Source organism: Anolis carolinensis, chromosome 4, assembly GCF_035594765.1.
Source record: "Anolis carolinensis isolate JA03-04 chromosome 4, rAnoCar3.1.pri, whole genome shotgun sequence".
Taxonomy (NCBI): Eukaryota; Metazoa; Chordata; class Lepidosauria; order Squamata; family Dactyloidae; genus Anolis; species Anolis carolinensis.
In genome coordinates this window covers 172,984,551-172,998,652 of record NC_085844.1, presented here as the reverse complement: position 1 = coordinate 172,998,652, position 14,102 = coordinate 172,984,551, and the positions used below count along the sequence as shown (strand labels likewise).

Genomic DNA, 14,102 nt, shown 5'->3' with positions numbered 1-14,102 from the left:
TGGATCCCCATATGTTTTGGCCTTCAACTCTCAAGAATCCTAACAGCTGGTAAACTGGTACAAAACACTTGGGGACCCACAGGTTGTGAACCACTGTTCTAGATCCACCTATCTATTTCTGACATAGGTTTATGCCTGATTTTTATCTATGTAACAAGTTTGAAGGTAGTAACTATTGGGGTTTGGTTCCAGGACCCCCCATGAATACCAACATTTGTGGATGATCAAATCCCATTATATACAATGGCATACTGAAATAGCATCTCTTTTATAGTATGGCAAAAACAAGGCTTTCTTTTTGGATTTTATAAAAATATTTTTTCAAACAGTTGGTTGTTGAATCTGGATACTGAGGGCTGATTGTATTTGTAATACAGACAACTATGTTGGATTGGGTAAACTTGACTTTGCACTACAAACCTGATCGAGTAGAAAGCCACCTTAAACCCCTGACATGAAAATATTCAGTCTCACAGTCCACTTAGCCATAAAATAAAGTCTCTGTAATTTAAAGCGAATCAGATTTAAACTACAGCTTTTTCTGTATCATGCACAACTCAACAATACGTAGTGTTTATATATTCAAGTACATTTCCCCTCAATACTGGAGCACAGTGTATATCTCTGTGCTTAGTAAATGTTCAAGAACCATCACTAAAAGGAGGAAAGAGGCATCTGTGTAACCATTAAGGAAAAAAGAAAGCATAAATTATGTAAAGCAATATGATTACTGCTTGGGTTTCCCTTTAGATAAGTAGGCCAAGATAAGGAAAACCCTGAACACAGAGAAACACTTGCCATGTATGTGTCAAGAGAGCTGTAGAACCTCAGGGTGAAATGCACACTGATCAAAGTAATCTACTCTGAAGGAAAGCAAAGCATTCATTCCAACCTTAATTCAATCTCAGTTTTTTAAAAAGCTAGACCCAGTCCTGACCATTAATTCCTCCACAAAAATCTTCTAGCAACTTCCCCTCCAGGATTTTTTAAAAACCTAACTAAAAATATTAAACAAGCCAGCCAAAGCACAACTGGGATAATGACATTATTTCCCTCACCATTCCTTTGGGCAACAATCAAATTAATTTAATTTCAATTTCCTTCATAGCCGTCATGTTAGGAATTTCTTCTCAGCATTCCACCGTGGGGTTAAATGCATTATGATAAACATTCCTCAAAACTTCAGTTTCCTTTATCTTATAATGGGTACTTATATACTTACTTCAGAAGGAATCAAAGAAGTACTTGTATCTTAAAGCAGCTTAGGAAGTGGGTTTTTTTAAAGATTTTTTAAAAAGGCACAAACCCAGTCTAATCAGAAATATGACATACAAAAGAACCACACAGTGCAATGATTAGAACATCTAACCAGAAAGAATGGAAAAAGTATTTGAAAGATATTCAAAAATGAGTTCTGGAAAACAAGGAATTATTCTGTGGGAAATGCATGTGGGTTTTTTTTTTTTTGCCTTAAATGTCACTTTCACAACAGAAAATCACATTTTTGCTTTGTGCCAAAATAAATCAGTGAAGAAAATAATATTTTCTGCACACAAAATGTTTTCTATAGAAAAAAACATGTGTTAGGGGTTTTGTTTTTGTTTTTTAAAATAGAATCATAGAATCATAGAATCACAGAATCACAGAGTTGGAAGAGAACTCATGGGCCATCCAGTCCAACCCCCTGCCAAGAAGCAGGAAATCGCATTCAAAGCACCCCTGACAGATGGCCATCCAGCCTCTGCTTAAAAGCCTCCAAAGAATGAGCCCCCACCAAGTCTGGGGGAGAGAGTTCCACTGCCAAACAGCTCTCACAATGAGGAAGTTCTTCCTGACGTTCAGGTGGAATCTCATTTCCTGTAGTTTAAAGCCATTGTTCCACATCCTAGTCTCCAGGGCAGAAAACAAGCTTGCTCCCTCCTCCCTATGACTTCCCCTCACATATTTATACATGGCTATTAGGCTTGAGCAATCTATGAAAAAAATGTTTCTAAACTCGCTTTAAAAGTAGGGAGCGCTGGCGCTTTGTTTCTGAAACTACTTCTGAAATTTGGCCCAAAAAAGTTTCAAAACTTTTGAAATAGTCGGAATATTCAAAAATAATTTGTTAATGGCAGACGCGCATGCGCAATGGTCAAAAACAGCAGGGGGGGCTTTACAGGACTCTCCCACCCTCATTTTTGAGCTACCCTCTTCAAACTTGGTACAGTGGTAGAACACAGTTAACACTGATAGCTCACAAAAATTCAGAACGTTTCCCTTATCCTCTGATTTTTGGCGAATTTTCATAGCTTTTATAATAAAACCATTTTTAATAATTGCAGAAATATGTTCCTGGTTTGAAATTCTTATTTCCAGTTTCATTGGGTTGTCTTTACTTTGAAAGTCATTGTTCTACTACAGAAACCTTGTTTTTGTGGCTGAAACTTTGTTAAATTGGTGGACAGTGTCCCAGGAAACCATGTGTGCTATAGCACCATATCCCTTGTGCAAAGACAAAGTTCAGATTATATGCAGTGGGGACATATATTATCCTCCTTATCCTCCTCCTCCCCCTCCTCCTCTTCTTCCTCCTTCTTTCGGAGAAGGTTTGCAAAGCTTTGGAGAACTTTTATGCAAAAGAGGGAGAGAGAAATGGAAACCAAGGGAAACGTCGTCTCCTTTTTCCCCTCCTCCTCCTTCCTTCGTCCCTTATCCCAGATTATATGCAGTGGGTGCTAATATAATCCAGTTTAAATCAGATAATCTGGAATCAGATCCTGGGATATAAGGCAGTGTAGGTTTTCAACACTCTATACCAGGATCTGATCCCAGATTATCTGCTTTGAACTGGATTATACGTCCACACTGCCAGATAATCTGGGATAAAATAATCTAGGAGTGGATTTCTTTCAATGGGGCTTAGCTTGCTTCTAACCAGGAAGGGAGGGAACTCGCTCAGGACTGGGGCTTATGTCACATACACACAAATATAGAGCAAATTTTAAAAGGAAAAAAACAGATTTAAAATGCAACCTTTTCTCTTCCCAGAATGATACTATTAGATAGATAGATAGATAGATAGAGAGAGAGAGAGAGAGAGAGAGAGAGAGAGAGAGAGATAGATATAGTGCTTTCCTTGCCCATTTCCAATTTTCTTCTTCCCCTGAAGTCACCAACCTGGGTGGAGAGTTCTAGTTTGGGGTTTTGCCAGCACAAAACCGGAGTGAAGTGATCTGGATTGTGGATTGGGATGGATCCCCCCTCCTTTTCCCCTTTTCCTCATTTAAAGCTTCTGGCAAAAGCAGGAGGGAAGGCTGCCAAGGGGAAGAGTGGAGATCCTGCAATGCGACTCCCTCCTCTTGCAACCCGGTTTAACCAACCACTCCAGGACAGGGAAAGGGATTTCTCTCTTGCAACCCTGTTTAAGGGGCCCATAGAAAGCAACCACGGGGAAAGACATACAAGACTCCCTTCTGCAATTGGCCACAGGGAGGCAAGGCAAGCCCAGGCTAGTCTGCACCTCCCTCAAACCAAGTTTGGGTGATTTGAAAATGCACTTGCTTTGCTTCCAACAAACATCCGACTCAATTAGAAAAATAGCCTATCGCGGTTTGATATCACGGGATACAAACGACTGGATAACCCGCTTCAAAAGTCGCTTTGAAAGCTACAAAACAAACGAATTAGATCTGACATACGCAGGAATTGATTTTTTTGCCCAACCCTAATGGCTATCATTTCTCCTCTCAGCCTTCTTTTCTGCAGGCCCAATTCTTTAATCCGCTCCTCATAGGGCTTGTTCTCCAGACCCCTGATTAAATAAGTCCTCATCTATGAATTGTGGACTTACTCATATTGAGAAGGAAATTTCAAGGACTTTTCACCGTAGGGAAGAAAATTGTAAAGCTATTAATTTTTTCCAGTGAGAATTAAGAATTGTACATGGTCACGCCCACCTAAGGATCCCACCACTTCAACTCCATTGACCTGATCCTCAGTGATGGTTAGGATTAGATCCAGAATAGCTGATCCCTTGTTGCCTCTTTTACCTTCTGGTCAATGAAATTGTCTGCAATACAAGTGAGGAATTTGTTGGATTTTGTACTCTTGGCAGTTTGTTTTCCAACAAATATCAGAGTAGTTGAAGTCCCCCATTACTATTATGTCTCTTCGTTCCACATGTTTGGTCATCTAGTGAAGGAAGGCTTCATCCAGTTCTTCTGTCTGGCTTGGAGATATGTAGTAGAAAACCCCCAACATTACATCTTTTGCAGTCCTTGTTCCCTTAATTTTTATCCAGATGCTTTCAACCTGGTTTCCAGATTCTTTCAACCTGGCATAGCAGGGGGTTGGACTGGATGGCCCATGTGGTCACTTCTAACTCTATGATTCTACTATTATACGTGCACTCTGCAAAAGTATGAGGCACATAGAAACTTATGCCACAATATGTAACATTTGTTGGAGTTAATATGGTCACTAGAATAATATAATCTAGTTAGCCTTTAAATATTAATGCAATTAATCAATTTTCTGTAGTAGGTACAGTTATCTATTGGGGGAAATATGACAAATATCTGGACTCTAATTTAGTCACTGAATTTAGATTTTAACTTGGACCTTGATTCTCTTTTCATCTCAAGGTATTCCTAAATAATATCAAAATGAATGCATAGGGATCACATTAATATTCATATTGTGTTTACTATTTTAACCTCCATATGGCTAGCAAAAGTGTAATAAAAGTTGTTCACACATAACAGCTCTCTGACAAAAGGTAGCTATACAAATAATAAAACAAAAGATCATTCTATGATCATTCATTCACTTGTATATGCACACTTAGCTTATGTTTTAATGCAGAAAGGTCAAGAGACTAAGACAGAGTGGTCATGCACACAGAGATCATGAGTTTAGTGAATATGTGAAGCATGTAATGTCAAATTTAATTATATATTTCTTTTTGGCAAGTTTATACCTCTCTAGATTTTGATCCAGTAATAAATCTTGCTTGCTATTATGATGTGAAGTCACATTGCAAAATTGTAACCGTTTGATACTACTTTGAGTTGGGGCTTCCTGGAATTTGAAGTTTGGTGAGTTAATTAGAAATTTATTTTCAGTTTTCTTGAATATTAGAGCATGTGTTGCTTACTAGTTACATCATTGATTCACTGGTTTGCTTGCCCAGTGAAGTTTTTAGTTGTTTTATATAACAGTTTTAAAATGGTTTTCAACTCGGTGCTTTCTTAACATAATTGTGGTTTAACTTTTTTTAACTTTTGTAAAGTGACATTTTTGTTCATTTTTCTTTTAAATTGTTGCAAGTTACTTTGGGATCCTGGCTGAGAGAAATACAGAGAATCAGTTCATCGGTTAATTAAGTGAATGATTAATTATAGAGAGTAAACTGCCGCCCTATCCAAAGAATGATAGTAATTGTTTTGACTGGCAACAACCAGTTTGCCCCAACTTCCTTCAAAAGTCTCCCTCACTAGAAATTGTTTTAAACTGGAGTGGCTAGACATTAAACTTTTGCTATCTGTATGCTGGCATTGAACTTTGGCACTTCACAAGAGATTAACAACTAAAGCTCATTACCTAATAACAACTGAAAATATGTAAAGTTGTTTCTGAAATATCAGGTATAGGAGTTTGACTTTTAGATAAGTGCATGTCATTTCATCAATTTATCCAGGAAACAAAATTTAAATTTTAAATTTACATGATTACATCTTTCTTGATCACCTTATCATTTCTTCTTTTATTCTAAACATGAATCAGCAGTGTAGTGTGACAGTTTAAAAAGCTATGGCATTCTAGATTCTAAACCAGTGGTTCTCAACCTATGGGTCCCCAGGTATTTGTGCCTACAACTCCCAGAAATCCCAGCCAGTTTACCAGCTGTTAGGATTTCTGGGAGCTGAAGGCCGAAACATCTGGGGACCCATAGGTTGAGAACCACTGCTCTAAATGGAAGACCTATATTTAGCTCACTGAAAGCTGTCCAAAAGGTTGTTTTTCTGCTGTTTCAGGTAGAAGGACACAACTACCAGTGGTGTCAAACTTGTAGCTCTCCTAGTGATTTGGTTCTCAGTGTACTGATACTATTCCCTATGTAAATTATGTGATTTTATCTACACCATAGAATCTTCCACTTTATTTCAATTGATTTTATAGGTAGCTACTTTGCCAGACCTGTGATGTTTGAAAAGGACTTTTGGTTTCAGGAGGACCTGTCTTTTTTATATAAAGAAAACTGAGGTCTACTAGACCTGTGCATTTTGGCTAAGCCTTGATCCATTTAGACCTCAATATCCATTTTTGTGCACCTCCCGAAGACGGGTGCTCAGATGGATGGCGTTTTCAGAACGCAGATGAAAAATATGGCTAGATTTGGCCCATAGGTGGCAATGGGGGGGGGGTGGCTCTCTGGACTCCCCTTCCCATCATTTTAGGCAATGGCATCATTTGTCCTTACATCTTTCATTAAGATCTGGATTTAAAAGCATCAGAGTTAAGATACCCTTCTTTCTGTGATCATTTCCTCTTCGATCTGTAGAGGACACCTGGGTTTAATGCTTCCTTAAACCCGTTTCTCCTCTAGAGAAGACAGGTGCTGCAGGCATGCACACTCTCTCCTCTCCCTGCATGCAGCTTTCCAAGGCATTTTAAGGAGACTTCTCACTTCCCGGGGAAGTAAGAGTGATTACATAGAGCTATCCTGCCTTGGGCTTCCTTTAAAAAGCCCTCTCTTTTCTCTTGATTTGCACTGTAGGCCCCGCCTGGAGTGGTGCCTTTTCCCCCCCTCATGCCTTTCTGCTTCGGGTCTAATGCTTCCTTAAAGCTGATTCTAATTCTTCTCTAGAGGAGAGATAACTAGGTGGTAGTAGTTTTCTGAGAATGAGGCTTTTCTTTTTATTTGCTGGGATTTCTTTCATTAATAATAATTGTTATCTTTTAGAAGTATTTTCTGAAGAAAAGGAGGGGATGAGAAAAAGAAGTTTAAAGGGTGACTTTCCAAGCCCCCAAACACGCATGTTAACCCCACACACCTGTCCCGCATGTTCCCAAATCCCAGTCAGTCCCACTAAATAAAAAGAATCGAGAAAATAAAGGAAAATCAAAAAGGATTCAAGAGAGAGGCCAAGCCAGAAACCAAGCCAAAAAATACACTGAAGCCAGGATGCTACTGTGATGCTGAATAAGGGAGGAGGAGCTGTGATTGGCTGCCACGTAGTCCGATTACAGATGGAAAAAAGTGATGGCTGGGCCCTTACTATTATGGCCATCTGGTAGAGCCAAAGAAGCTGGTTTGGCTACAATATGCACGTGGAAGCTACAATGGAACTGACTTCTACTTTCCTATGAACATTATCTGGCTAACTGCCATATTTCCAAATGGTGAAAAATGTATCTCCTCTAATAGTTGGAAACATAAGGTGTGGCCTTATATCAGATCCTGTTTGTCTGCATACGCTGCCAATATTCTCTATTATGGTTGGCAATAATACTCCAAAATTTCCCAAAGGTTTTTTCACATCAACAGCTCCTTGATCTTTTCCACCAAAGAGGCATCCTAGGATCTTGTGAATTCAAAGCAAAAGGTAGATAAAGTGAGTTAATAAGAATCAATCATTGCCATATACATTGACTGACCGGATGTTATTAAACATTAGAGCAACCAGAATCCTCAAAGACATTCTCATTGTGTCAAAAAATCTCAACTTAAAATATGTAGCAGAATTTTTTTTCTTCTTCTTGGGGATCACAAGACAGAGTTTGTCCGCAATTTCCCCAAATGTTCCTTTAAAAAAATGCATTTGAAACACATAAATAGTATTTCTTCATAGTCTGAAAACTACCAACAAGACACATCTTCAGAGCTATAGCTATCAATGGGAATTTGCCAGTGTCTATGGTTGAAAGGTTTGGCACTATAGACTAGGCTTAAGCACCAAACTATCAAGGGGTTAAAGGGCTGACATGAAAGGGGAAGAAGCTTTGCATCTGGACTCTCTTCCTTTGCATCCCAAGGATGAAACCATGGATTTGGTGTCAAACAACTGTTACATGTATCACCAGCCTTCTCACTGACTGAATTGAATTTGATGTTTCAATGAAATCATGTACAATTTAAAAATAAGAGGATATTTCAGAACAAAACCTAATATCAGAGAAATTGCCAGCTCAGTTATCCCTTTGGAATATTGCATTCCTTTCATCTTGCCTTCTCTTTTGTATTTATTGTTATTTGGCCCTTTTTTACATCATTGAAGGAAATTGTAGCAAACAGTTGAGCTGAGACTAATGTTTAGCATGCACCCACTTTTCTTAGCAAAAGGATACAGAAACTGCATCTTTACTCAGACAAGCACACAGTCAAGGACTTCATAGCGACACATTCATTAAAAAAAAAAAAAAGCAGAATGACCTGTTGCCAAAATTATATTCTGGAATGAGTGTATTCTTTGCACTCTACAAGCACCACATTCAGCTCAGCATAAATATCTACAAGAAGCTTAAAATGCAAACAAAACACAATTTAGCCTAGATTGTTTAAATCCAATGTTATTATTTTCCAGAGAATTAACCAAGTCTATTGAAGATGAAGCATCAGAGGGCTATTCGTTCTGAGAACCTTTTAATATGGCTGTATTGTAATACTGCAGTGCCAGAATCTCTGTAGTAATAAAGAGAAATTTTGCTCTGAAGCACAACTTAGGAGCCACACCATTCTACATCCTCAGTGAATATTGCCTTTAACAAGATCTGGATTTTAAAATGACTGTCTTGAGCAGGCATGAAAATGTAGTCTTCTGTCCCTTGATGCTGCAATATTTTAAATATTACACATGCATACCAAGCAATTGCACAAACCAAGCAAGGTGGAATATTTAGAAGAGCAAGGTATTTAATTACAGACAAGAAAATGGGTTTCATGGGTATTTTTTGTTTTCACCCTCCTTCCTTTACTTTTTAAAAAAGTACTAGCAAAATGTGTGTTACAGTAACCATCAGAGATGAGTAACCCTTCATGTGCATCCATAGTTGCTGCACTTTGATGTTTGTTGGAGCTGCAGAATACAATCTATACTAAAAGAGAGCTTTAATATCTGGGTGTATACATCACCAGTCAAACCCCCACATAGCATATTTTATTATTTTCTTACAACCGTGTGCTTAATTGATCACTAGTCTAATTGATTAATTCTCTTTGACATTTGAAAAGACATTGAGAAGCAGTGTGAAGGACAGCAAAATATATATATTTAGGCACAAATGCTAAAACTGGTTTGTAACACCTACTAGCAGACATACACACATAACCAAATGAGATGGAAGAGAGGAGAGCCTAGGAAAACCAGGAAGTAAATGAACTCTGAATTTATCTGTATCATTTCTAGAAGGGTGACCAGAATTTTAAGCCACGTTGCTTTGCCTCACACATACAGGAGCTAAATGAATTTAAGCTTGAATGAGGATTGAATCTTGCTAGACATAGACAGAATTCACATTTCCACATTTGCAAAATAAAATCTACCTTTCCTTGTGTTTTAGCCTTCCCTAGTATCTCTGCCTTGGCATATAACTTAACAATTGTCAAATACAGTGAACCTAAGAGCAGCCGGTTTCTGATAGTGGTGGGAGTGAAAAGGCAAAACTTCAACTCAAATTCAGAACTGTTTGGGGAATTCCACTATATCATTCCATCTGTAGAAACTGAAAAGTTAATAGGAATTCTCACCCAGTTGTCAATGGCACCAGTGCATTATGAGATGCCTCATGGTGCATATGGCAAATCCTTTAAGGCATTTCCTGGAGGAGATTGTTTCCTCTCCATCCCATCGCTAGCAATAGAGAAACCATGATCCTCTCCAAAATGCTAAATATAATCATCCTTACAAGGATAAGATGTACCAAGATCAAGTGTAAGACATTAATTGAAAAAAAGGTATTTATCCTTTCCTTAAAACGAAGACCCCAACATTAGCATGGCATGTAATTAAAACAACTGCAACAGATCCAGAAGGATCCTACATCCTCCTCCTCCACCCCCTTCCTTGATCTTCAATGCAATCAGAAAACAAAATATCTTCTCCTACCTTCAGACAGGGTTGTTTCTTCATCAGCCCCCTACTCATCCTCTTGTTGCAGGGGGGAAATATTTCCCCCCTTCTTTTGTTCCTAAATCAATATGAACAGTTCTTAATTTTCTTCTGGGGGTAACCCCTGCATGCATACATGTGCATCTGTACCAGTCACTCTGTCAGCAGCAGATTCAGTACATCCTCAGGGAGAAGCACTGGGAAATGGGTACCCTCCTCCTAGTGAGAAAATCCTCAGCAGTTTCAGTTCAGTAAGAGCATCTCCTTCTCAGCAGCAGAAGCAACAGCAGCAGAAACAGCCGAAGCAGCAGCAGCAGCAAAGGCAGTGTTTCTGGTACTCTGCAGGCCACATCGTTCATACCTTATACATCACTACCACATTCTTTGTAATAGAAGAGCAGAATACAGCATTTCCGTGCCTGCTGGCCCTGAGCTTTTGCCAGGCAGCTACATTTCTGCATCTAAACATTCTTAATCATCCCTGCGGTCTCCATCTCATCAGCAGGCTATTTGTGTCTCAGCAGGAGCAGCAAAACAAGCATGTTATCACCTGGAGGTTAGATTCTCCCTATTCATTAGGTCTCTCTCTATCTTCAAAAAAAGAAAAGAAATCCTCAACAAGAAAGAGAAATGTCATTGACAGAAATATCAGTGGAATGGCTTAAAGGGGCAGAGTGTCTGATAGAGCTGCTTTTAAAGAATTTGGTATCTTTGATACCCCCTTTGCAAGAAAACCAAAGGGAGATGCCTCTGAAAGTTCCCAGAAATATGGATTTTATTACACAAAGATGGTAAGCTAGTAATGAAGTAGGACACCTGGTTGGTCTGTCACCTCCCCACAATACCCTGTCCCATGCTATTAATGAGAAAATCCATCAATAGCCCCTGATCAAGCCATGATTCCATTGTATTACATTGTATGATGAGCCCAATTTGCACAAAAGTGACATCAGGGGGCAGGATTGTCTTGCTCTCCCACTAGCCCTTATTACTCCTCAGAGTGATTGCTGCTTTAACATATATATATATATTGAAAAAAATAACAAACCTTTGTTGGAATCGTGAAGTTGTGTTTACAAAAGAATAAAAAATAACAGGGCAGTGGAATTGTGGAGCAAGGTTGGAGTTACACTCCCAACCAGAAGTACGGCCATGGGATCACAGATCAAGAAATTGTCACAGTTAGTATGATGATGAAGAGGTACAATAGTGGTGGTGGTCATCCCAGGAAGTTGCTGCTAGCCCTGATTGTGCAAATACTGTAGGATAGCAGCTCTGTGTGATAAAAATCCTGTGTGTATCCCTATCACACAACTCCTTCTTCAGGACAGATTTAAGTATAGTCAATTCACCAGGCCATGCTGGACACACAAGGCACATAAGTAGCAATTTCTCAAGCAGCAGTTTTCTCCACCACCACAACCTCCATTTCTGCAAGCTGCAAATAGCAAGTGGCCCCAATTCATCCTGGGATTGTGGCAGGTTGGTAGACCTTGCATTTCCTATACCAAGATTCCAAACTGAATCAAGCTTCCATGCTTACAGTTTACATTTAAGAAACCATTCACACAATTGCAAGTTGTGTGTATGATGTTGCAATTACTTTGAAGCTCAGCACTCAACATCAACGAAGAGATTTGTTTAAAAAAATAATCCAAAATGCCTTGGGATTACTAAGAATACTTCTGTAGAGATGTATGCATTCCCACTTTTCTCTTACATACATTTGGTCTGGTATTATTTTGTTTGCTTATTTAGTGTGTGTGTGTGTGTTTAGGCTCTATTAATCACTTACTGTGGGCTTTTGTGTATATGATGAGTCATGAATTCCAATGGTGAATAACAAAAAAAACAAAAAAACAAAACCACATTTTTACCAATCAAGCTAAAGAGACATGAGGCCTGGTCACTGTCTTTATCTTCAGAATTTTTTTTATCCATCACTATTTTCAACTTTATGCCTACAGTGCATCAGAAAGAGGAATCCTAGTATCTTCAGATCATATGGCCCATCAATGCAGTCATGACATTTAGCACTAATGCTTTGTTTACCTCCTGCCCTTCAGAATACAGAGGTTGGAGAGCTGGATCAAACAAGAAACCAAATGGCAGCAAATGGATGATTTGTCTTTCTTTTCTCATTCTCATTCTTCTTTCTTTTCTCATTCTCTGAGTTCACCTTCAGACAAAGCATTAATGTGGGGAAGGAAAATGCTTCTTGTTTATGTTTCATCTGTAAGAAGCATTCAACCACATGGATTTGGGAACTACCCTATTTCCCCTAAAATAAGACATCCCCAGAAAATAAGACCTAGTAGAGGTTTTGCTGAATTGCTAAATATAAGGCCTCCCCCAAAAGTAAGACCTAGCAAAGTTTTTGTTTGGAAGCATGCCCAATGAACAGAACACCAGAAATGTACGTACCATAAAGTGGTGTACATGGAAATATTGGTAGTAACAAGAAATTCTTGATAGGATTCAGTTTGTCTGGTTATGCTGGTTTGTGATGACAACTACTGTACTGTATATAATAAATGTTCATTTTTTTGTTCAACAATAAATGTGAATTCTTCTTCATGGAAAAATAAGACATCCCCTGAAAATAAGACCTGGCACATCTTCGGGAGCAAAAATTAATATAAGACACTGTCTTATTTTCGGGGAAACACGGTAGGGAGATCAGGATGGCTCCTTCTTTGTTTTGTTTCCATCAGAAACTGGAAACATTCTTATGATACAAATGGACCTTTAATGTTGTGCTGTACTGTATGATAATACTGGGGTTTTAATTTTGTACACAGTGTATAGAGGAAACTTTAACACCACTTGGTAGAATGATACAGATGTTGGTTCCCAACATGGGATTTTGGTCAGATATGAGATGCAGAACTTGTGGAGCTTGATGTTTGCAGTTCTCCACTGAGGAAGACCAGCATTATTTCCATTAGTATCCAGTGGTTTCCAATCATGGATGTGATGATCCCACTCTGGTTTTTATAAGAGCTCTCCAGGGTACCGAACTATATGACCTACATTCCTTTGAAGACTAAAATAAAACTCAGGAGTGGATTCACTGCAATGCTGATGTGGAAGCCACCAGGGGTGTCAGTCCTGAACTCGCATGTAAACACAAATAATTATGGTAGTTTCTTCTCTGCTGTCGGTTAAAATAAATATTCAATTTCAGTATTGTTTCAGCATTTATCAAGTGCTTCTCTGCTACCCAGCACCTCTTTTCTGAGCAAAAAAAAATAACCACATTTTCCATGTAGAAAACTGTGTTATGGGCAAACAAGTGTTTTTCTTTGAAGAACATTTCCTCTACAACAGTGGTTCCCAACCTTTGGCCCTCCAGGCATTTTGGACTTTGGCTCTCACAATTCCTAATAGCTGGTAAACTTGGCTGGGATTTCTGGGAGTTGAAGTTCAAAACATCTGGAGGACCAAAGGTTGGGAACCACTGTTCTAATTTCCAGGAAATAATGCATAACATACCTGCTAGTTTATTTTTCTTCTTGATGGGGTTGGGAAACCATTTTTCAACCTTGGAATGAATAAATGTACATGTTATTTCCATTCCTAAAAGCCACTGGTCACTTTTGAATAGTTCTATTTCAGACAAAGTGGAGATGAAAAGGAATGCAAAACACAAAACAGCATTGCTTCCAGAACTACTAAATCTGAAAAAAGGTATTATAAGAGAAGTCATTGTTTTCTTAAGTCACTTCCAGTTGGATAAGTTCCATTACTTGGCAGAAAAATGGGATATGTACCCAAAGATTAATGAACTAAATATGGTTTTTCTGATAGAGAAAAGCCAGCTTTTATGTTGAGCCATTTGTAAGAAACTAAAAATAAATGTCATGGTCCAAAAACACTTGTTTTTTTTTAAAAAAAACAAAAAACAAAACAAAACAAACAAACACCCAAAATCATGCTAACTCATAACTCTTCCCCCCCTCCCCCCGTTGAAATATAGTTTCACCTAGTTGAGATCCCAATGTTATAAAT

General features: G+C 38.5%; 1 protein-coding gene across 13 annotated transcripts in view; it reads right to left on the bottom strand.

Moving 5' to 3' along the window:
* dab1 (DAB adaptor protein 1) overlaps positions 1-10,715 on the bottom strand; it is an 861,244-nt gene extending 850,529 nt beyond the window's left edge. For 6 of the 13 annotated variants that reach the window (XM_062979587.1, XM_062979588.1, XM_008109378.3 and 3 more), the window contains exon 1: positions 10,089-10,699. The gene's annotated coding sequence lies outside the window, so the exon portion shown is untranslated. Of the gene's footprint in view, positions 1-10,088 lie in introns of all 13 variants that reach the window. The other 7 variants (XM_062979593.1, XM_062979597.1, XM_062979600.1 and 4 more) reach the window with 6 other exon arrangements.
* Between the last annotated feature and the right edge of the window lie 3,387 nt (positions 10,716-14,102).